The 22,418-nt window shown below is 40.2% G+C and overlaps 1 long non-coding RNA gene across 1 annotated transcript; it reads left to right on the top strand.

The window, feature by feature from the left end:
- The first annotated feature begins 174 nt into the window (after positions 1-174).
- Positions 175-19,523, top strand: LOC134295514 (uncharacterized). Its single transcript, XR_010002114.1, has 2 exons — positions 175-313; positions 15,768-19,523. It is a non-coding gene; the product is annotated as an uncharacterized LOC134295514 (long non-coding RNA).
- The last annotated feature ends 2,895 nt before the right edge of the window (positions 19,524-22,418 follow it).

The raw sequence follows: 22,418 nt of genomic DNA, 5'->3' as shown, positions 1-22,418 counted from the left end.
AGCTGAACTACGTTACTCACAATCCACTTCAGATGAACGTACTGCTCACTGTTGGTCACTGTTGGTCTCTATTTCTGCGCGCGCCTGCAATGCACACCAACGTGCGCACACACGCACATGCGGTGCATGCGGCACACGCGCCCGCGCGCCCACGCGCGCCCGCGCGCCCGCACGCACGCCCACACGGGCGCGCGCCTCCCGCCGTCCTCCTTCGCCTTCTTGCCTTTCTTTCTTTCTCTTTCTCTTTTCCTCCTTGCCGTGGGGAGAAAACTGTAGGGAACTGTGCCGCGTTTCTTCTTCTTGATGTCTCCAGGTAATCCAATCTCCCCACAGTATGTTATTCTCTTCTCCGCTGTCGTTCCCACTGTGCCTTTCCTTTGATGAGACTTTCCTCCTGTTTCCTCCTGTTATGCTTAACAGCAGTAGACTTATATACTTAAATGGAGTCTGTTTCAATTTCAAGTAGGTGCTGAGAAGCAGCCCTCCTGTTTCCTTTCTGTTGTCTCTCTCCACATGGAACACCTAGTCCAACTGTCTGCCATGCAGGAAAAGCAGAATTAAAGTATTGTCAGAGGCTTTCATGGCTTTCTGTTGTCTCTCTCGTTTCACAACTTTCACAGCTCCAGCCCCTTGGGAGTTTCTCCGGACTCCTTTCCTCTCCTCTCCAGCAGCCTTGACCAGCCTTCTCCTTGTAATTTCTCCAGTCCTGCAACTGTCTTTATTCCACTCTGAGGCTACCCTTAGTCAAACTTTCCCAGTCGGATGCCTTCTCTGTTACAGAGCAGCTTCACTTTTTTCTTTTTGTTTACAGTTCCTTCCCAACGTTCTTACATTTAAAATAGTGGCGGCGTTCTGCACCTATCAGGTGAAAAGGTACCTTCTCCTCACTCTGCCCGCCTTTTCCCTGCCAGCACCGTTTCCAGATGCCAGGGTTTTCGGCTTTGCCCCCCTCTGCTTATGCCCAGCAATTTGGGGGTAGAGACACAGCTCTATAGAGTGGGTAGAGAGGTCAGAGCGCTGAACTTCTCCGGAGCTTCAGCGTTCTGCTGCATCCGCCATCTTGCCACTACCGGAAGGGATTATTATTTTATTTCTCACCTGCCTCTCCTCGTGGCTCAAGGCGGGTTGCAGAATAATTAAAACACATAAACATTGTAAAAATACTACAAATACACATATTAAAATGTATTTCTATTTCTATAAAAGCTATATATTAAAACATATTTCTATAAAATACACATTAAAATACACAAAACAGATTAAACAAAGGACACACATTTAAAATTCATGCTTAAAGATTGGCTGGGTAGTGGTATGATGTAACTATTTTTTGAGGTATATCTCACAACCTCTGAGGATGCCTGCCATAGATGTGGGCGAAACATCAGGAGGGAATGCTTCTGGATCAAGGCCATACAGCCTGGAAAACTCACAGCAACCCAGTTGCCTTCAACAACACATTGCATATTGTTTCCCCCAAAAGAAAAAATTACAGGTTTTATATGAAATCTTTGGTTCATAGGTTCACAGCGCGAGAGAATAACATAGAATTTATCATTCAAATAAAGCATCTCTCCAAAGGTGACTGTGGAGGCGGTGGAAACTCCCAATTGTCATTTTCTTAGAAATGGAAAGTTAGGACCTCATCCCCTGGGTGGGGCATGTCATTTTACTGTGGTGTTTCACCCCACTGCGTTTTAAAGCAAATCGTATCATTCCTCAGAACCCATCACCTGATGTTATTTCTTGCCCTTTCTCAAAAAATTATCCATTTTCAGATTTGTCACACGAGTGAGTGCCGTTCCCGCCCACCCCTTAAAAAAACACATGGAAATAGTTCTAAATTGTAAAAGTTCAAAATCTTGCACGTTACCGAGATTTGGATCCCTGAAGTGTAATGATCACTATTGAAATCATCACTTTCAGAAACAAAGTAATATGGACACTTGTGATTCTTCAAAATGTAAGGCAGAATAATAGTACTTATTGTTTCAGAGCTTTTTATTGATCACTACATCTGGTTTTAAAAAGGGGGGAATTAAAAGGCAGCAAAAGCACAATTTTGAAAGATAAGAATCAAGTAAAAGCAAAGTAGAAGTTGCACAATTTCTTCTGAATACATTAAATAAATAAAAATACTGTGCAAGGATCATGCAGTTGGATTTTGGGAGATTACTGGGGCAGCAATGCTTGGTAGGACACTGCCCATAGGAACGCCTATTCCCTCACATCACCAAAACTATTCAATGCAGGCACATCTGACAGATCCCATCCCATGTGTTTTCTCCTGCATCCTCCCATTTCCGAGTGATTCCTGAGTTCAGAAGACGATTTTTCTCCATCTCATGCCCTCCCTGTTTCTAGACATTTTGAATACAGTTCCCTGATGAAGTATCACAAGCAACAGGCAGAAGTCTCTTTGTGTCCTTTGATGGGCCCCATTGCACTTAATCTCTTAAAAGTTTTAGAATTGTTCAATGTGTTGTTGAAGGCTTTCATGGCCAGAATCACTGGGTTGCTGTGAGTTTTTCGGGCTGTATGGCCATGTTTCAGTAGTATTCTCTCCTGACATTTTGCCTGCATCTGTGGCTGGCATCTTCAGGAACGTCTGAAGATACCAGCTGCAGATGCAGGCGAAACGTCAGGAGAGAATGCTACTCAAACATGTCCATACAGCCCGAAAAACTAACAGCAACCCCATTTTAGAAGTGTTTTTAAACAGGGAGGGGAGGGACTCTAAGAGGTAGTTTTTGCCAGTTCCTTCCTCTGAAATGCATCCCGCATTGGCACTCTCATTTCCAAGTACTAACCAGGACTGGCTCTGCTTGGTTTGCAATATGGTTCCTCACTGAGTCCATATACTGGTGAATAATTATGACTCTCCCGAGGATGAACCGCAACTACAACTCCCATAATCCTTCTCCAGTTACTACACTGGCTGGCCACAGTTGCCCAACCCTCACTCAGAGTTTTCATTGTTGCTGATGCAACTTACATCTGAATAACTGTACTAAAAGTTTGAGAACCGTTGCATTTAAATGATGTGAAGCAAGACCAAACATTTTTTTTATTCTGAAAGATGAAATACATGAGGATAAATGAAAATATGAGATCAAAGTTGTTATTTCAAAATGTTGCAGTCTTTTCTTATCCAGAGGTTATGTTTAGCATGTGTCTTAAGAACAGAAGTAAAATAACAATAAGTTATATGATGCTAGTACACAGCATATTGCAAAAATAAATCTTAGATCTTTTTCTTTTGTAAAGCAAAAACATTATTAAGCCCTTGAGTTGTTTTTTGTATAATTTTCACCCCTCCTAGTAACCAGAAACTATTTTATAATAGTTGGATGAAATTTTTTTAGCAGTAAACTACTAAAGGCATTAAAATAAGTGAAGAAAGATATTGTCTATAATGATGGCAATTAGGTACATATTGAATATAAATTCAAGAATATCATAATGACAATTAGGTACACATTGAATATGATATTTATAGCAATGCAGTAAGACACCAAGAAATATATTTCCAACTGGACCATAGTTACTTGGTTGGAAGCCCCGGTGGTGCAACGGGTTAAACCGCTGAGCTGCTGAACTTGCTGACTGGCGGTTCAAATCCAGGGAGCTGGGTAAGCTCCCACTGTTAGCCCCAGCTTCTGCCAACCTAGCAGTTCGAAAGCATGCAAATGTGAGTAGATCAATAGGCACTGCTCCGGCGGGAAGGTAACAGCACTCCATGCAGTCATGCCAGCCATATGACCTTGGAGGTGTCTATGGACAATGCCGACTCTTCAGCTTAGAAATGGAGGTAAGGACCAACCCCCAGAGTCATACATGACTAGATTTAACGTCAAGGGGAAACTTTTACCTTACATAGTTACTTGAGGCTGAAACTATGGATATGACCAAAAGTTGTTAAATTGCCCAACTTCTGATCCCATACTATAGAGTTCCTAGAGGTAAAAATCCTTGGAGTTGTAGTTTTATGAGGTCTTTAACCTTCTTTGCTAAAGAGTGCTGGTGCCTCACCAAACTACAGGTCCCAGGATTCTATAGCATTGAGCCAAGGCAGTTAAAGTGGTGTCAAACTGCATTCATTCTACAGTGCAGATGCAGCCTAAGGTAGTGCTGTCCTTGCTTTCTTTCAAGGGGCTGCTTAAAACAGCTTGTGCATTCAGACTTTTAGAATCTGTCTGAGATGGGTTTTAATGCTGTGTTGTTGTAGGGTTTGCAAAATCTTTAAATAACTTTTCATGTTTTTATCTTTAAAATGTTTTAAATGTTTTTACATAATGTTTATATTTAAATTTTATTGAAGTCTGTGTATAGTTTTTAATCTGGAGTATTTAAAAATATATTTTAACTGGCATTGAGTCCCATTACTGGAAGAAAGATGGGATATAAATGAATAAAATAACATGCCAGTTATGAGTGCGGCAATTTTATTTGATAATATGGGGATGTTCTTTAGATTTCATTATACTGAAGGAAAAATATTTAAATTATTAAATCATTTAAATCATTTTACATAAAATTAATATTTTGTGCATTTTTAGTTGAAAAAGTTTAACCCGCACAAACAAAATAGTGGCCCTCAAGTATTTGGCCAACCTCAACAGTGGCCTCCTTCCATAAAGCAGTTGCTTAGCCATGTGCTGCACCAACATCTGGATTCACCGAGATGTGCTTATCTTTTCATTTTTAAATCATTTCTGTGAAGGAGAGTATACAGGCAAGACAACAAATGTCATTGAATTAGTTTAAAGTGGAGATTAATTTGCAAAGTTCACAATGTAGAGCCAATTCAATTTCATTTTGGCTATATTTCCCTGAGCTCAGTGGTTTGTGATGTTTTCTCAGATCAATTTTCCATCTTTCACCGTTGTGCAGAACTCAGATGGCATGTTGATAACTGTCCACTGTCTTTTCCCTGCTGTAAAATCCCCATTTGAATAGCAAAATTTGATATTGACTTGCACAGCAAAACAGGGAAATTGTAGTTATGTTGTCTAAGGATGGATAAAAGATGACCCTGCTGTTTTTAAAGTATTGCAGGCCTTCTCTGAAGGGAGATTTGATATGATTAGTTCTATTTTATAAACATTTTAGGAGGAATAATGAAATGTATATTGCAATGTAAGATGCCAATCTAGGACATACCATGTTGGGGGGGGGGGGGGAGGCATTATATTACCGTAGCATTTTGTGCTGTGGCGTTACAAAGTACATAGTTCCATTTGTCATTCCTTATCGCATGTTATTTCTTGCCTTTTCTCCCCAAATAATCAGTTTTCAGATTTATCACACAAGTAAGTGCATTTCCCTCCCACTCCATTAAAAAAAAAACCTTTGGGGAGAAATAGGTGTACTGGGCTTTGCCCTTCAATCTTGGTGCTCTGAAGTAGATCCCAGGCACTGACCTTAAAGAGACACCAATTTGGGGATACTGGGCTTTCCTCCCAATCTCAGTACTCTCCATTGTGGAAGTCCAAAACTTAAAAAGATAGCAGTACAGACAGGAAAAAAATATATTTTGACATTTCATTATTTCGAATGATTAAATCAGTTAAAAAAATTACTATGCCAGGCCTATGAAGCAGGATTTTTGGAGAGAACTGTCAATGTTTGGTGGGAGACCACCCACAGGAACACCCCTTATTCCACGTCACTGAAGCAGTTCAAATTTGACATCTCCTATCCCACATTTTTTTGCTATTTTCTCCAGATTTATACCAATCCCTCACACACCTTTTCAATGACTTCTGAGACATTTTCCTGCAATCTATGTATTTTATTTGTATGCATTTTATGTTCATATGTTTCGATTTTGTTGTACCTTGCTCAAGCCGTTAGGAGAGCCTGGTAACAAATAAAATGTATCATTATTGTTATCATCATTATTATCATTATTATTATCATTATTATTATTGAGTTGGTGTGAGTTTTCTGGGCTGTATGGCCATGTTCCAGAAGCATTCTCTCCTGATGTTTCACCCACATCTATGGCAGAGGTTGTAGGCAAGTGAGTTTTATATACCTGCGGAATGTCCAAGGTGAGAGAAAGAACTCTTGTCTGTTTGAGGCAAGTGTGAATGTTCAGTTGGCCTTGAGTAACATTGAATAGCCTTGCAGCTTCAAAGCCTGGCTGCTTCCTGCCTGGGGGAATCCTTTGTTGGGAGGTGTTAGCTGGCCCTGATTGGGTGAAACGTCAGGAAAGAATGCTTCTGGAACATGGCCATACAGCCTGGAAAATTCACAGCAACCCATTGATACCGACCATGAAAGCCTTCGACAAAATATTATTATTATTATTATTATTATTATTATTATTATTATTATTATTATTTCCATAAAGGCAGTGAAACCTTAACAGTTAAAATGAATAGGATACATATTTCCCTCTAGATGTAGAATAGCGAACAATGGAGGTACTTAACCTCTAAATGTAGAACAGTTAATCCTGACTCCTCCTAGGAAAAATATATGGCTGGAAAGGTCTTGGTTATATTTACACTTGCATAATGAAGAGTAACTCCTTTTTACACCATGGTAGAAGGAGATATCCAGCATCTCTTTGTCTAACATTTTCTTCCCTGTGCGCAATGGCAGCAGAATGGTCTAAAGGTTCACTGTTGAATGCAAAGCTCCCTCCAGATTTGTCACTCTCCAGGTCCTTTGCCTGCCCGTCCCCACCACGTAAGGGTCTCCTGCATTCCTATACTATGTTCTGCCATAGTTGAGAAGGATCTCCACCACAGTCTGCAGAGCCGCCATAAGAACATAAGAAAAACCTTTGCTAGATCAGACTCGTCTAGTCCAGACATATGTTTCTCACAGTACCAGCTCCAGACAAAGGAACAAGTTGGCACCCCATCTCTGTTCCGTGAATAGATACCAATTGGATTGGCCATTGAACCTTGTATCTTCATGGGCAATGGGTAAGTGTTTCACCATAGCCAAAGGCAGCAATCAAATTTAGGAATAGCGTGCCCTCCAACATTTCACAGATGAAAAGTCAGACACATATTGCCAAGCGACATTAGAGTGTGATCAAAATATTATTATTATTATTATTATTATTATTATTATTATTATTATTATTATTAATTATCCCCACTTTATCGCTCCCAAAGGGGACTCGAAAGGATCATAGAATCATACAGCTGGAAGAGAACTCATGGGTCATCCAGTCCAACCTCCTGCCAAGAAGCAGGAAAATCACATTCAAAACATCCCCGACAGATGACCATCCAACCTCTGTTTAAAAGCCTCCGGGACAGAGAGTTCCACTGCTGAACAGTTAGGAAGATCTTCCTAATGTTCAGGTGGAATCTCCTTTCCTGTTGTTTGAAGCAATTGTTTTGCATCCTAGTCTCCAGGGCAGCAGAAAACAAGCCTGCTCCCTCCTTCCTATGACTTCTCCTCACATATTTATACATGGATATTATTGCTAATTACACAATCCAACTAAAAATGAAATGTCTTGGTGTCTTGAGTTTTAGGTCTGTTCCTGGGGTTATTTGGGATGCTGATTCAGAAAATTGCATTGGATAGACCACACCAGTTCTGGTTTCTCAGATATGATTGTCATGATGTTTTTATGGGCAAACAGAGTGAAGAGTGATATAGGGCTTATATTCCATAGCTCAAAAACTAGAGCTGATAGAGGGGAAACTGGTGCCATTTTTTTGAATCACCAAGTCAAATATACCCAGAAATAGGTCTTACATTTGAGGCAGCAAAAAGTGTTTTGGCCAGTGTTATTAATGAGGAACAGCAGACAAGCTCAGACAGACAGCAATACTTTGCTTTTGCCTGAATCTACAGGGAAGGGAAAGATTCTGCCCTCTTCTATCGTCACCCTATAGCTGAGTTGAGTGCAAACTACTTTGTAGTTTAAACTCACTTTGCAGCTATTGAAGTAAGCTAGGACAAAGTGTAGGGACTGAGAAAAGAAGAGAAAGGGGGATGTTTTGAAGACAGCTGAAAAAGTGGAATGATAGAATATTTATTAGTATTATCTCTGCCAAATCAGGTCAATTGGATGATATGGGACAGAGGCCCAGATTGTGTAGTGCCCAAAGTTTGTCTTGCAATTGAGGGGAATGCCTCAGAAACAGCTGCATAGCTAGGATTCTCTCCCTGCAGGATGCTGCCTGAGGCAGTAACCTGCTGTTCCTAATGGTAGGGCCAATCTTGCACAGCAGCCAGCTAGATGTGTTAGAGGATCTGATTTAGAGAATGTGGTGGGGAGGAAGAACTCAAACCTACACAGTCACATAACTGAATGGGCCGAATGCAGATATTATCTACTTATCCTATATATCTATGTATAAATCGGCCACATGTATAAGCTGAGGACAAGTTTGAAGGCCAAAATTATGGATTTTGATATGATCTGTGGATAAGTCAATGGTCATTCTGTAGAGATGGAAAAGCTTCAGCACTGCCTCAGGGTCCTAGCTGCCACCTCATTTTCGCACCCAGGCATTCAAAAAGGCCAGAAATGGTACTACAGCAGAGACAGTAGAAGGGTTAATGCTTCTTTTAAATTCTCCCAGGTTGGGCTAAGCTGTCATCTTTTGCCATTCTACTCAGAGAAGTAGATAAGAGTTAAGGTACAATACTTACATTGACCCATAGATAAGTCAACCCAGGTTTTTGGTTGATTTTTTGACTAAAATTTCTATATTTACATGATTAAATATTGCACTTGCTATTTTATTCATTTTATTCATAGAGAGAGGTGACTAAGTATTATTATATTATATTATATTATATTATATTATATTATATTATATTATATTATATTATATTATATGACACAGCAAACAAGAACTATATGCTGGATTTCATATCACAAAATCACAAGTCGAACACTTCCCAAGTGTCTAGGACTGTGTGATGTATTTTCGGATGATGCGTTCAGATCCCAGCAGGGTGGCCTTTTGCAGTTGGCAGATCATAATTTTGTCAATGTCTATTGTTTCCGAATGCCGGCTAAGATCTTTTGGCATGGCACCCAGTGTGCCCATCACCACTGGGACCACCTGCACTGGTTTCTGCCAGAGTCTTTGAAGTTCAATCTTGAGGTCCTGATAGCAGCTGAGTTTTTCCTGTTGTTTTTCGTCAATGCAACTGTCACCTGGGATGGCAACATCAATGATCCAAACCTTTTTCTTTTTCACAACTGTATTATTATTATTATTTTCCATTACTATTCTGCCTATTCTGAGCTCAGAATGGCACCTGTGGCTGTCTTCATATCTCCAAATCTGCCTCCACATTTTACACTTACCACTGCCCTGTGTGTACTCATCTTGCAAAGATCTGTTCAAGGTGCCCGGTGCATCTGCCATTTCCCCAGCAAAACGGCACAGCCCCAGGGCCCTTATGGAGAGGTCCAAAGTGGTGTCAATTTACATTTATTCTACAGTGTAGATATACCTGAAAGTGCTACAAGATCTCTTTGCAACCTTATTCAAACTTCACAGCATCATCAGTAAGTTGAGCAAATGAAGGAATTTGGCTTTGCATGTATGAAAAGTTGAGAGCAAGACCAGTGTGCCTAACCACATACTTAACCCTACATTTTATCCACTTAGCCCTATAGAACTTGGGCTTAGGAGACTAGCAAAAAAATAATTTAGGCACCTGCATAATTTGGTCTGCCCATCCATCACTCTATTCCTACAATGCCATTAACAGCAATTGATCTCTCAGTTAAATTCTTGGAACAGAGAGGGAAGCAGAAAATATTTGGAAAAAAACTACTTTTTGGATGCTAACTCCCAGAATCTCCATCCACAACATCCAGTTAATTAATTGGTTAATTGATTCATTAAAATTCATATCTCCAAGATCTGGCAAAACCACTGCAGAGCTTTTTCTGGCTTTTTCTGTTCTTTCCTTTTACCATCTGTTTCTCATTGTTAACAGTTATAGTTCAGTATTACTGTTCTGTAAGTTTATTTCTATATTTTTAAGTTCCACCTAAGCTGCCTTAGAAGGCTTTGTATCCTGAAAGGGAAAATACAAATAACTGGAATCAATGATAAATGTTGTCGTAGTTTTCTTTGGTACTTTCCACAGATATGTGAGAGGCAGGAGGCACCCTTTTCTCTTGTGAATTGCTGCTTTCTCCGGTATCATACTGTTACTATTCCTCCTCCACCACCTTTGGACCTGCTAACCCTTATGCACAGGTGCCACAAGTTTTCCCCACCGTCCTCCTCCTTTCCATGTGCTGCTAATGAACAGCAGGAAGCAGTTGGACAAGGGCAACCATAAAATTAGTGATGTGGTAAAGTTCACAGCTCTGCTCATAAATTTCATTTTCAAAGAGGCGAAGCGTGAGATGAGAGGCCATAAAACTGGAGAGCCAAAGCTAGCATCTTATTGGAGCTTCAGTTTTTTGTTCAGAACTGCAGGCCAGCTCTGTCCACTGGTGCTTGTTGCTATAGGGACATAGCAACAAAAGAAAGAAGAAATATTTTAGTTCCCCCATTGAGCATGTCAAGGGAGCGTGATGCTCCTCCACAGTGAAATCTCAGCATTTTCCATTATTGGCAACGACTGAAGCCCAGGCGTTTGTTTTATACATTCAATCACTTACTCATTCACTTCAGTGATAAAGTTCCTTTCCAAAGTAAATGCTGCCCTGGGCCGTTAGTTAAGAACAAATCAATACACAAACGAAGAGCTCCAGCACCAGCAAAAAAGTTGCCTTGTTGAGACAATTTATAGGAGTTAACAAATTTCTCACTGGAACACTAGACTAACTCCTTCATCCCTAACTAGAGAGCTATAGTAAAAGGTAAAGGTTTCCCCTGATGTTAAGTCCAGTCATGTCTGACTCTGGGGGTTGGTGCTCATCTCCATTTCTAAGCTGAAGAGCAGGTGTTGTCCGTAGATACCTCCAAGGTCATGTGGCTGGCATGACTGCATGGAGCACCGTTACCTTCCCGCCGGAGCGGTACCTATTGATCTACTCACATTTGCATGTTTTCAAACTGCTAGGTTGGCAGAAGCTGGAGCTAACAGCGGGCTCTCACTCTGCTCCCCGGATTTGAACCTTTCAGTCTGCAAGTTCAGCAGTTCAGCACTTTAACACACTGCACCACCGGGGGCTCCAGAGAGCTATATAGAGAGAATATAGTATGAGCATCTCTTATCCAAAATTCCAAAATCTGAAATACTTCAAAAGCCAAAATTGTCCACATGGATGGCTGAGATCATGACACCTTTGCTTTCTGGTGGTTGAATGTATGCAAATTTTGTTTTATGGCCAAAATTATTTAAAATATGGTATAAAATCACCTCCAGGCTGAATTTTGTCTTTAGAATTAGGTCCCATCTCTGAGATATTGCATTATATACATATATGCAAATGAAAGGTATTCAAAAATAAAAAAAGAAATCCAGAGCATTTCTGGTCCAAATAATTTTGAATAAAAAAGCTCAAAATCTATGGGAATACCATGCAAGAACCATAGCTTACCAAAACTGCCAATTTGTATATATATATATCCATCTTAAAATATTTCCTTGTAGAAAGCTTCACTTTTAATGCCAAAAGTTAATGGCAATGTCAGTGCTTTCTCCTCATTGCTGTAAGTATGTCTTCTTTGAGACTATGGAAAGGCTAATGACAGATATGTCTTTAGGAAATATCAGTGACTGAAAGTTTTTGCTACTTATCTGTTCAAATTGGCAATGATGCTTCTACCTTTCAGCTCTCTTTCCCTCGTTGAGCAAAATAGCAGGTTGCTGTTGTCACCTTGTTTGATCATTCATAATTCATGGGCTTGTGAAGCAGCAGCACAAATTATTCCAAGAGTGTTTAACTGAACTTTTTTCCCTCTTTAATCTTTCAAACCTTGGGACTGATTGATATTTTCTTTTTTAACACTCTTTGATGGTAAACGCATATTCAAATTTTCAATTCATCAGAGTGTGGTGTGTAATTCAAAAACTTATAAATAGAAGGCATCTCAATAAAAAAAGTGTAATTTTATTTATGCTTGTGTTTTGTCAGGTTTTTCCAATTCTCCGTCTGTTTTGTCTGCAAAAGGAAAGCCTTGTTTCTTTAAACACTGAAGTAGAATATTTCTGCTTTTTTACATTAGTAGTTTGCTGCATTAATTAAGTTACTGTACACATCGATAAACAGACCTCATGTATAAGCCAAGGGAAGATTTTGTAGCCAACAATGTGGATTTTGATATGACTCATGGATATGTCAAGGGCCATTCCTTAGAGAGGAGAAAGCATCAATGTCATCTCGGGGGGGGGGGGGGGGGAGCTGCCCATGTCCTCCAGAGCCATTTCCTCACCCATTCAAAACGTTCAGAAGTGGCACCAAGGTGGAAAACAGTAGAAGTGATTAGTGCCAGATGGACTAAATTTCACCCCTCAACTCAGTGATAGGGATGGTTCCTTTTTATATATATAGGAGTTAAGATACAGTACCCATATTGATCCTGAATAGGTGGACCTAGGTTTTTGGGGTTGATTTTTTAAAATGTAATTTCTAGACATATACAGGAGTATATAGGGTACTTCTGATTCAATTCACTCAATACAACTTATTGGAAAAACAACACAGAATCATAGAGTTGAAAGAGGTCCCATAGGCCATTATGTCTCACTCCCTTCTCAATGCAGGATCTCCACCTGAAGTATCCCCAGCAGGTAGCTATATCCTGCCTTCTTTTGAAGATGTCCAGAAAAGGAGACTTCACCAGCTCTCTAGGAAAGTGACTCCATTGCCAAACTGCTCTCACTGTCAAGAAGTTTATTAGAATCATAAAATCATAGAGTTGAAAGAGACCTCGTGGGCCATCCAGTCCAACCCCCTTCCAAGAAGCAGGAAAATTGCATTCATAGAACCCCACAGATGGCCATCCAGCCTCTGTTTAAATCCCTTTAATGCTCAATTTAAATCTAGCCTCCTGTATCATAAAAATCATTAAATCTAGGACAACAGAGAAAATGTTTGAACCCCACTTCTCGTGGCAAGCTTTGAGGAATTTAAAGACTGTAACCATGCCACCTCTCAATCTTCTCTTCACCAAGCGGAACATGCACAACTTCTTCAACCTCTTCTCATAAGTTTTGTTATCTGGAGTCGGTGTAATGCATTGTAGTTCATTGAAAATTGTTCCAGTTTCAAAATAGCATTTTATAGTACCACTTCTGTTCACTGTTATAATACTTAAATTTGTGGTGCTGCATATTTGCCTACATTTCATATTATAAAAAATATCTGTGAAAAGAAAACTTGCTAATCACTTATCGCAACCATTCCCTGTGGGTGAAAGGAAAGCTGTTACTATTTTATATCCTGAGCTCCTTTTCTTCCCTTGTTGTCCACTTTCTATCTTTGAGGAATATTTTATAGAAATTCATTAGCTGCAATACTTTTTATTACATGACATGAGTTATGAGTTGCAATACTTTTTGTTATGAGACATAACTAGGAAAATGTGAAAAAACGTATTTGATAGCAGGTTTAATGACTATCCATAAAATTAATATTTATACATAGGCATCTAAAGTTAAGAAAGCAAATGGTGGTGTTTTTGTTGTTGTTGTTGTCTCAGAACAATAGAATACTGAAACTGGATAGCTGCATATCAATTTGTGAAGTCAAAGCTGTCAATCAGCCTTATAAATATTAATTTGAAGTTTAGAATGCATAGATTTCTGGAGTGTGGAATGAATCCGTTTCAAGGAATGTTGTTACAGGTAACTCATTTCTTTTTAATAGGGGTAACAAGGTGAAGTAAGATTATATTTCAAATGTAATGTGATGAGTGGAATGGCATACATTTCCTGATATGGACCGTGGTACTCTTTTCTGTTATTACTATATATAAGGTAAAGGTTTCCCCTGACGTTAAGTCTAGTCATGTCTGACTCTGGGGGTTGGTGCTCATCTTAACATCAGGGGAAACCATTACCTTTATAGTACTTACATGGATCCATCAGGTTTTTGGGTCTATTTTTTTGCTAAAATTTCTAGACCTATGCACAAGTATATAAAAAGTATGCTTGGGTATTTTAGGTATTTTACAAGTGCTTTGAGCAGAATTTTCAAGTTTTACATCCATCTCTTTAGTTCTAATAATTTTTTAAAATTACAAAAAGTAGCAAAAATTAATAAGTTATGCAGAAATATAGCAGAACAATTTCGCTTTCTGGAGTTTAAAGCAAAATGGCTTATAGTGGAGGTTGTTATGCAGAGCTTTCCAAATATTTCATCTTAGTCACACACTTTTTAGATATGCATCATTTTGCAACACAGTGATCCAGTTTTACTGGCAAACTATTTTAACCAACCCCTTATAAGAGATATGGACACATGATAATAATAATAATAATAATAATAATAAAAAAACTTTATTTATACCCCGCCACCATCTCCCCAACGGGGACTCGGGGCGGCTTACATGGGGCCATGCCCAAGACAATACAATAAACCATAACATAATACAATTAAATAATACATTACATAAAATAAACAGTACAACATAAGATCAAAACAGCAATATAACACGAGCGGGCCGCATGAATACTACATTTAAAAACTAGATTAAAAATTAAAACTCTGGGTGAGAAAGGGATCAGAATAAAACCTCGAGGGACGGGACATCAGATAGTGAACCAGTCTAGAGGATAAATATCGGGGGGGGAGTAGCATACACTGTAATAAAAAATGTATAGAGACACAACACATCTCATGAAAACCTGTCATTTATATTTTTAAAAACATATGATTTATTGCTTATTTCACATAGACTCAGAAGTGTCTCATTACATTCTTATGACACACCTACACACAGCAGGTGACACACTAATGTGTCACTCAAGTTGGAAAGCTCTGTTGTGATGCAAAAATAATTCTCAGAGCTCCAGATAGAAAAACAATCATTTTGCTAATTTACGCACGAAACCAGGAAAACGCAACAGCAGGGGCAGGGGAATGGAAAGGAAAGGCAGCCTGCGGTTTTGGTCTTCTATAGCTGTTGGCTCAGTTAGTGAAGTGCTGTGAAATGTTTGTGAATGTTCCATTGTTGTTTGCTGTTATTTAAGATTAAAGACTGCCAGCACACAAGGTGCAAGGACAGATGGTGCAATGTGCTGTGGGGGAATGGGATGGTTCAGCAGAGAAAGGGGCAAGCGTCACTATTGTAGCCTTGGTTGGCTGATAGACTGTGTGCTGAGAATGCCCTTTGTTTATGTTAATAGTACAGAATGTGTGTGCATGAGAGAGAGAGTGAATGTGAAGGAGCAATGAGCACTAAAAATGTGCTCTCTATATTATTTAAAATGCATTAATTTACATCGGCTTATATTTATATTCTTCTAATCTTGTGCCAACAGCAGGAAGGGTGCCAACAAAAATGATTGGTGAGCATTACAGACAACACCATACTCACAATAAACAAGCCATATCTAGACTTGGAAAAGTTTCCCTCAGGCATCATTTTCATATAGGTTGGAGAATTCTGGGAATTATAGTTTAATAAAGGAACTTGTCCAGTCTCTGCTTTTATTCTATTACAGATAATACCTCCTCATTGGAGTTGTTATTTACCATCAATATATTTTATTTGTGGCACCGTTATGAGCGAAAGTGCTCCAAGTCTGCTGATCATCAATTGCCCTGCTAAGGTTTTGGAAATTAAGGTCCGAGGTTTCCTTCATTGAATTAAGGCACCTGTAATGCAATCTTCTTTTTCTCCTGTCTTCCTCTATAGGCTTCTAGCAGAGCACTCCTGAAGAATGTTGAATTCTGCTGCCTTTTGTTAAAGACATATCACGGGAAGGAGTGCTGATCATGTTCAATGGACTAGAGCAGGCATGGACAAACTTCGGCCCTCCAGGTGTTTTGGACTTAGGCGGCTGAGGGGGGAAAGGAAAGGGCCTGAGGCTGTTAGGAATTGTGGGAGTTGGAGTCCAAAACACCTGGAGGGCCCAAGTTTGCCCATGCCTGCTCTAGAGCCACAGCTTAAAGGTAAGACCTAGTATCCTGTCATATTGTCATCAAACAGATTAGAAAGGAATACAATCAAAAAAACATGCAACATGACTAACTTCAAAATGATATCTTATTGTGAAAATAAAGAACAGTTCAACAATGGAACCAGTTCCCTAGAGAGGGGGTTCTTTGGCTGTCTTTTAAAAAGGCTAGGATGCAATGGGATGGAAGTGCTTTAACTGACAATTCTGTATTGAGCAGGGGGTTGGACTCAACGGCTTGTGTGTCCCAATGCTACGATTTTATGATTCCAGTCATCTGCTGAGAATTCAGGCTTGATTTGTTCTAGGACCCATTCATTTGACTTTTTAGTGGTCCGTGGTATCATAGAACCCTTCTCCAGCACTGCTGTGATGGCACACCCGAGCCTTTGGGAAAACTGTAGTGTCTGGCTTTACTCGTGGGCTATCTGTATACCTTCTGTTAAGATCAAGACCCTTAACATAAAGAGGCACTTTAGGCAAAGTGAAAAGATAACCAAAATGAGTTTACTGAAAACAAGATGGATAAAGATAGCTTAGAACAATACATTACGAAGGGAGATTTTGCTGGTTGCAGTAATTTCTCTGGAATTCTTGAAAGTATTTTGCCTCTGATGCAAAGCGATGGTTTACACGCTGGTACTTGTAAGATGTCTCGATCTTCTTTGTAAAACTTAGGCTGACCAAAAGCTTCTGTTGTCTCTGGGACTGGTGGTATATAAATACTGCTGAATGCAGTGTTTCGTGCTAACACTGCTAAGGATGCCTATTTTGGATTGCCTGGGCCTAGGGTTCTAGACAATGACCAGGCCTCAGGTCTCTCTAGCTCTACTGCAGAAAAAAAGGAGTCTAGTCACAGAGCTCTATACAGGTGAATGGAATAGACCAACTAAAGCTGGCCTGTAGTGAGATTTTATGCTTCACCCAAAACTAATACAAAGTGAGGTATCTACACTATTGGGAAAACCTATAAACAGGAGGAACTAAAACAAAGGAGAGGAAAAGGCAGACTTCACAATTGCATTTTAAATGAATTTATTCTCTTCCTGCCAGCTTTCTGTACTGTCCAGTTTTCACAGTCATGCATAGAAATTGAAATTACTATGGTATAGAGGAATGACATGAATATTGGTCAAATCTTTCACTTGAGGACCATATTTAGTTCATGTATAGCTAGTACCTTTTAGTCTTTCTCTGATTTCTTGATTACATCTTTTATGACGCCTCCTCTATGTGGCTGTAATGCCTGGAACTCTGTTTATTTATTTTATAGTATTGTAACAATCCAGTTTGTGGAGCCCCCGATGGCGCAGTGGGTTAAACTGCTGAATTGATGAACTTGCGGTCTAAAAGGTCAGTGGTTTGAATCTTAGCAGTTTGAAAACAAGCAAATGTGAATAGATCAATAGGTACCACACCGGCTTCATGCAGTCATGCCGGCCATATGACCTTGGAGGTGTCTACAATGCTGGCTCTTTGGCTTAGAAATGGAGATGAGCACCAACCTACAGAGTTGGACACGACTAGATTTAACATCAGGGGAAAACCTTTACCTTTAGCAAGCTAGTTTACATTGAGTTGGATTATTGGTAGCTCAGTCCTTCTACCTACAGTGACTCTGGAAAAATCTCTTCAGGATTTCAGGTGAGTGTCTTTTTCAGCATACTGAGAGGTGTAATGGATTGAACCTGAAACCTTTGCATGCAAAATATGTGTTCTGCCATTCCGTGAAGGTCCTTCCATTGTACATGAGAAACTCATCACAGTTCCCCAGAGTTCCTATGTACTTCATATCAGATTCTCTGGTTTGCCTTTTTAAGGTTGAACATATGCAAGATCACCCAGTTTATTAACACCCATTTTCTTTGCATTACAGGTACTATTCTTTTCTTACAGAATGCCATCATGTTGTTCTCTAGGCTCAGGGACAGATGGGTATAACATGAATTCAGCTAAGCCCTGATACCGATATACTTGTTTTTATTTGCTTCCCCAAACTGACAAGTTTGTAGTTAATCCAAACCACGGACTTGCCTTGCTGTTTCCCTGAGATTCAGAGTTGCTTTTTTCAAATGATATAAATTATTTGGCTTGGCTGGGAGTACCTGGAAGGATTCCAGCAAAACCTTTTATCCAACACCACAAGAAACAAAACATTCTGAAGGAATAAAGAATTATTTTCCCCATCCCTATCCCACCCCTGTGAATGTGACCTGAAGTGAACATTTCAACAAAAAACATTGCTGGTTCATGTTGTGACATTTTCTCTATTTGTTAATTACATTCCATTGTTTTCTATAATAAAAAACTATAAGTATTATTGGAAGAGGGTTTTATTTTGTTTATCCCGTTCCTTTGATGGAATATTATGCAGGTTCCAGATGATAATGGCAGAGAATCCACAGGAATTGTATTGCCTTAATAGCATAGTTCTGCCCCATGCAAAAGATACAGTACTGCCCAACATTAGCTTACTATCTCCAGCCATTTCATGGGCAGAGAACTAATGACATGGGCAGAAACTGAAGAATGGCCTGCCTCAGTGGAGCGTGCTTACTCCATCAATGTTTAACATTTACACAAATGATCAGCCACTGCCAGAAGGGACAGAGAGTTTCATCTATGCTGACGATCATGCCATCACCACCCAAGCAGGGAGCTTTGAAATGGTTGAACATAAGCTCTCTGAAGCTTTAGGTGCCCTTACTGCCTATTACAGGGAAAACCAGCTGATTCCTAATCCATCTAAAACACAAATGCTTTTCACCTTAAGAACAGACAAGCACCATGGATTACCTGTGAAGGAATCCCACTGGAGCATTACAGTACACCATGTTAAAACAGAGGACGTGGCTACTAATGAGACATCTCACATTATCACAGGATGTCTACACCCCATACCACTGGAGAAATTATACTGTTTAGCCGGTATTGTACCACCTGACATCTGCCAGAAAGTAGCAGCCAACAATGAAAGGGCCAAGGCAGTGACATCTCCGGCCCATCCCCCGTTCGGATATCAGCCAGCATGCCAACGCCTTAAATCAAGAAATAGTTTTCTAAGATCTACAGAGATACTCACAGGAACAGCTCAGCAAGAGAGAGTCCAAAAGAGGCAGGCTAAAATCCAAAACCTCAAGCCTTGGCTGATACTGAATGAGAGATTCCCTCCTGGACACACAGAAGACTGGGCAACTTGGAAGGCACTGAACAGATTGCACTATGGCATGACAAGATGCAGAGCCAATTTTAAGAAATGGGGCCACAAAGTGGAGTTCACGACCTGTGAGTGTGGAGAAGAGCAAACCACAGACCACCTGTTACAGTGTAGTCTGAGCCCTGCCACATGAACAATGGAGGACCTTCTTATAGCAACAGAGGCACTAGTCAAAGGACATTTAGTATAAAGCCAAGTTTTTTTAAACTTTATGTTTTTACATTACAACTGTACTCTCGGTTTGCTTCTGAGACGATAAATAAATATGGGCAGAGGAGAGTGTGGTGTAGATCCATTTGCAGTAGATCCATTTCTTGAATCGGGCTAGGATTGTTGGAATGCCCTGGAAGTAAGCAGTTCATCCTAGTCTATTATATATCTGGGAAGGAGAGAACAATTGGCCCTTAAACAGGGAAAAAACAACAACATCTTAATCTTTGATGAACCTATAGTTTTACTTCTGAGAAATCAGGCCTGCCAATAAAAATTGAGCACCTGGCAAGGCTCCAGCTGCATTTCTGCATTTGTGTGTCAGACATCCAAAAGGATGGTTACTTTCCCCAACTTATCTTCAGCCAGGGAGAATGTATCATCCCTCACAGCTACTAAATGGTTGAAGTAGCACACACTTTCCCTCTGAAAGAAGCTTGCTTGGGCAGAGTTGGCATCGCATGAGCAAGCATTAGATACTGCCTTGTCCAATGAACTTAAAAGGACATACATTCATCTATGTCCCAAGATGATTCCAGACATGTAGCCCTTCCATATGTTCCAGCCAATCATTGTTTCTGCAGACAATTCAGCAAGGAGAGAAATAATGAAATATGTGAACAGTGTACCTGTCTGTCTGGTAGTTCCTCAAGGGGGCACATGTACATTTCTTAAATACATAGTCACAAAAAATAGGCTTCTTTGAAGAAGCTGACATTAGCCACCATCAGAGCATTTCAAATTTTTAGTCTTTAGCTGTAGGCATATAATATTTGAGTAACCTAATAGTCTGCCAGTATGCAGTGGTTTGGGGTCAATGGGATATTTATATTGATCTTGACAGGCTAGAGAGATGGGCCAAAACTAACAAAATGAAGTTCAACAGGGACAAATGCAAGATACTTCACTTCGGCAGAAAAAATGGAAATCAAAGATACAGAATGGGGGACGCCTGGCTTGACAGCAGTGTGTGCGAAAAAGACCTTGGAGTCCTCTTGGACAACAAGTTAAACATGAGCCAACAATGTGATGCGGCTGCTAAAAAAGCCAATGGGATTCTGGCCTGCATCAATAGGGGAATAGCGTCTAGATCCAGGGAAGTTATGCTCCCCCTCTATTCTGCCTTGGTCAGACCACACCTGGAATACTGTGTCCAATTTTGGGCACCACAGTTGAAGGGAGATGTTGACAAGCTGGAAAGCGTCCAGAGGAGGGCGACTAAAATGATTAAGGGTCTGGAGAACAAGCCCTATGAGGAGCGGCTTAAAGAGCTGGGCATGTTTAGCCTGCAGAAGAGAAGGCTGAGAGGAGACATGATAGCCATGTACAAATACGTGAAGGGAAGTCATAGGGAGGAGGGAGCAAGATTGTTTTCTGCTGCCCTGCAGACTAGGACACGGAACAATGGCTTCAAACTACAGGAAAGGAGATTCCACCTGAACATCAGGAAGAACTTCCTCACTGTGAGAGCTGTTCGACAGTGGAACTCTCTCCCCGGGGCCGTGGTGGAGGCTCCTTCTTTGGAGGCTTTTAAGCAGAGGCTGGATGGCCATCTGTCAGGGGTGCTTTGAATGCGATTTCCTGCTTCTTAGCAGGGGGTTGGACTGGATGGCCCATGTGGTCTCTTCCAACTCTACTATTCTATGATTTGCTACCAGTGCTTTGGAGAAGTGATTCTACCAGCATTGTCTGAATTGCAGCCATGGAGGAAATGATTAAATTCTCACAACATGCTTAGGTTAATTTTCAGCTTCCGCTCCCACATCTGATACAGTCTGCAGTTGAAAAAAAATGAAGTTAGATGCAAAGGCACATTTAATGCCCACTTTGTCCCTGAGCTTGTCTGTCTTTATAGGACCTGGTAGAATTTGATAGGTTCTTAGAGTTTGTCAAGGAGTGCTCAGGTTAATTTGAGATGTATCCATGGGCATAATAAAATAGGGTTAAAGGTGCTTATCCTTCGATATCATTGAGTGATTTATATGGAACACATCTAAAAGATTGTATCCAGATGGTTTTTGGCACTGGATCCTGATCCAGTGTATGAAACAGTATGTGGAGCTTTGATTATTAATATAAGTCTTTACTGTATATGTCAGTCTTAATTCATTTGTCGGATTCACAGGCAGATCAGTGCATCCAGCATTGTAGCAAGCTGAAGGTGTTCACACCAGCATCAGATTTCACAGGGTTAAAGCACCAGGATTTTTTCATTAGCAGGAATTATTACCTGTTGTTCCTGCTAAAATTCCTCATTTCCACCTAATGTATCTGCATTCCTTACAGTAAAGCTATCTATCTATCAAGTATCTATGATTTATATATTTACAGTAGTAGAGTGGTAGTGGTCATGGATGAATGCATGAATTTGCTCAACAATAATGTATTCTTCCCAGTGTCAGATTTCACATTCTGCTTAGGTGTGCTTAAGAACAAAGTCTCCTTGGCCAGGGGAGCCTATCTTCTTGCTATATATATATATATATATACACACACACACACACACACACACACACACACACACACACACGATTGATTTTGCTTATATGGTGCAATTCTAAATTTGAACGCGTTCTGTTTCGGCGTGTTTCCAGCCAAAACGATAGTCTATGGGATGCGCCACAAAACAGGCAGTGTAGGCCTACCGGGTGTACCTCCTTCAGGGCCCAAGGAAGGGGTCTCATCACTTAACTAGCACAGAGCCTCATTTCTCCTAAATCAGACACTGATTCCTCCAAGCTATTTCTATTTTGTTTCCAAGTATTTTGACGTAGCATGCTCTTCAGTTGCCAAATAAAAACCTTTTATAAAATTTCCTGATGGGATGAAACACAGCTAGAACTGGCTTGCTGATAAGGATCAAAAGACCTGCCAGCATTTGGGGGGCTTTCCTTTGGGTCTGGTCCTTGGGACTGGCAGTATGAGTGCTCATCTTCCAAAACATACCACCTAATCACTGCAT

The sequence above is a fragment of the Anolis carolinensis genome, chromosome 1, assembly GCF_035594765.1.
Source record: "Anolis carolinensis isolate JA03-04 chromosome 1, rAnoCar3.1.pri, whole genome shotgun sequence".
Classification (NCBI taxonomy): Eukaryota; Metazoa; Chordata; class Lepidosauria; order Squamata; family Dactyloidae; genus Anolis; species Anolis carolinensis.
The sequence above is the reverse complement of the archived record's forward strand: the minus strand, read 5'-3'. Positions and strand labels throughout refer to the sequence as shown.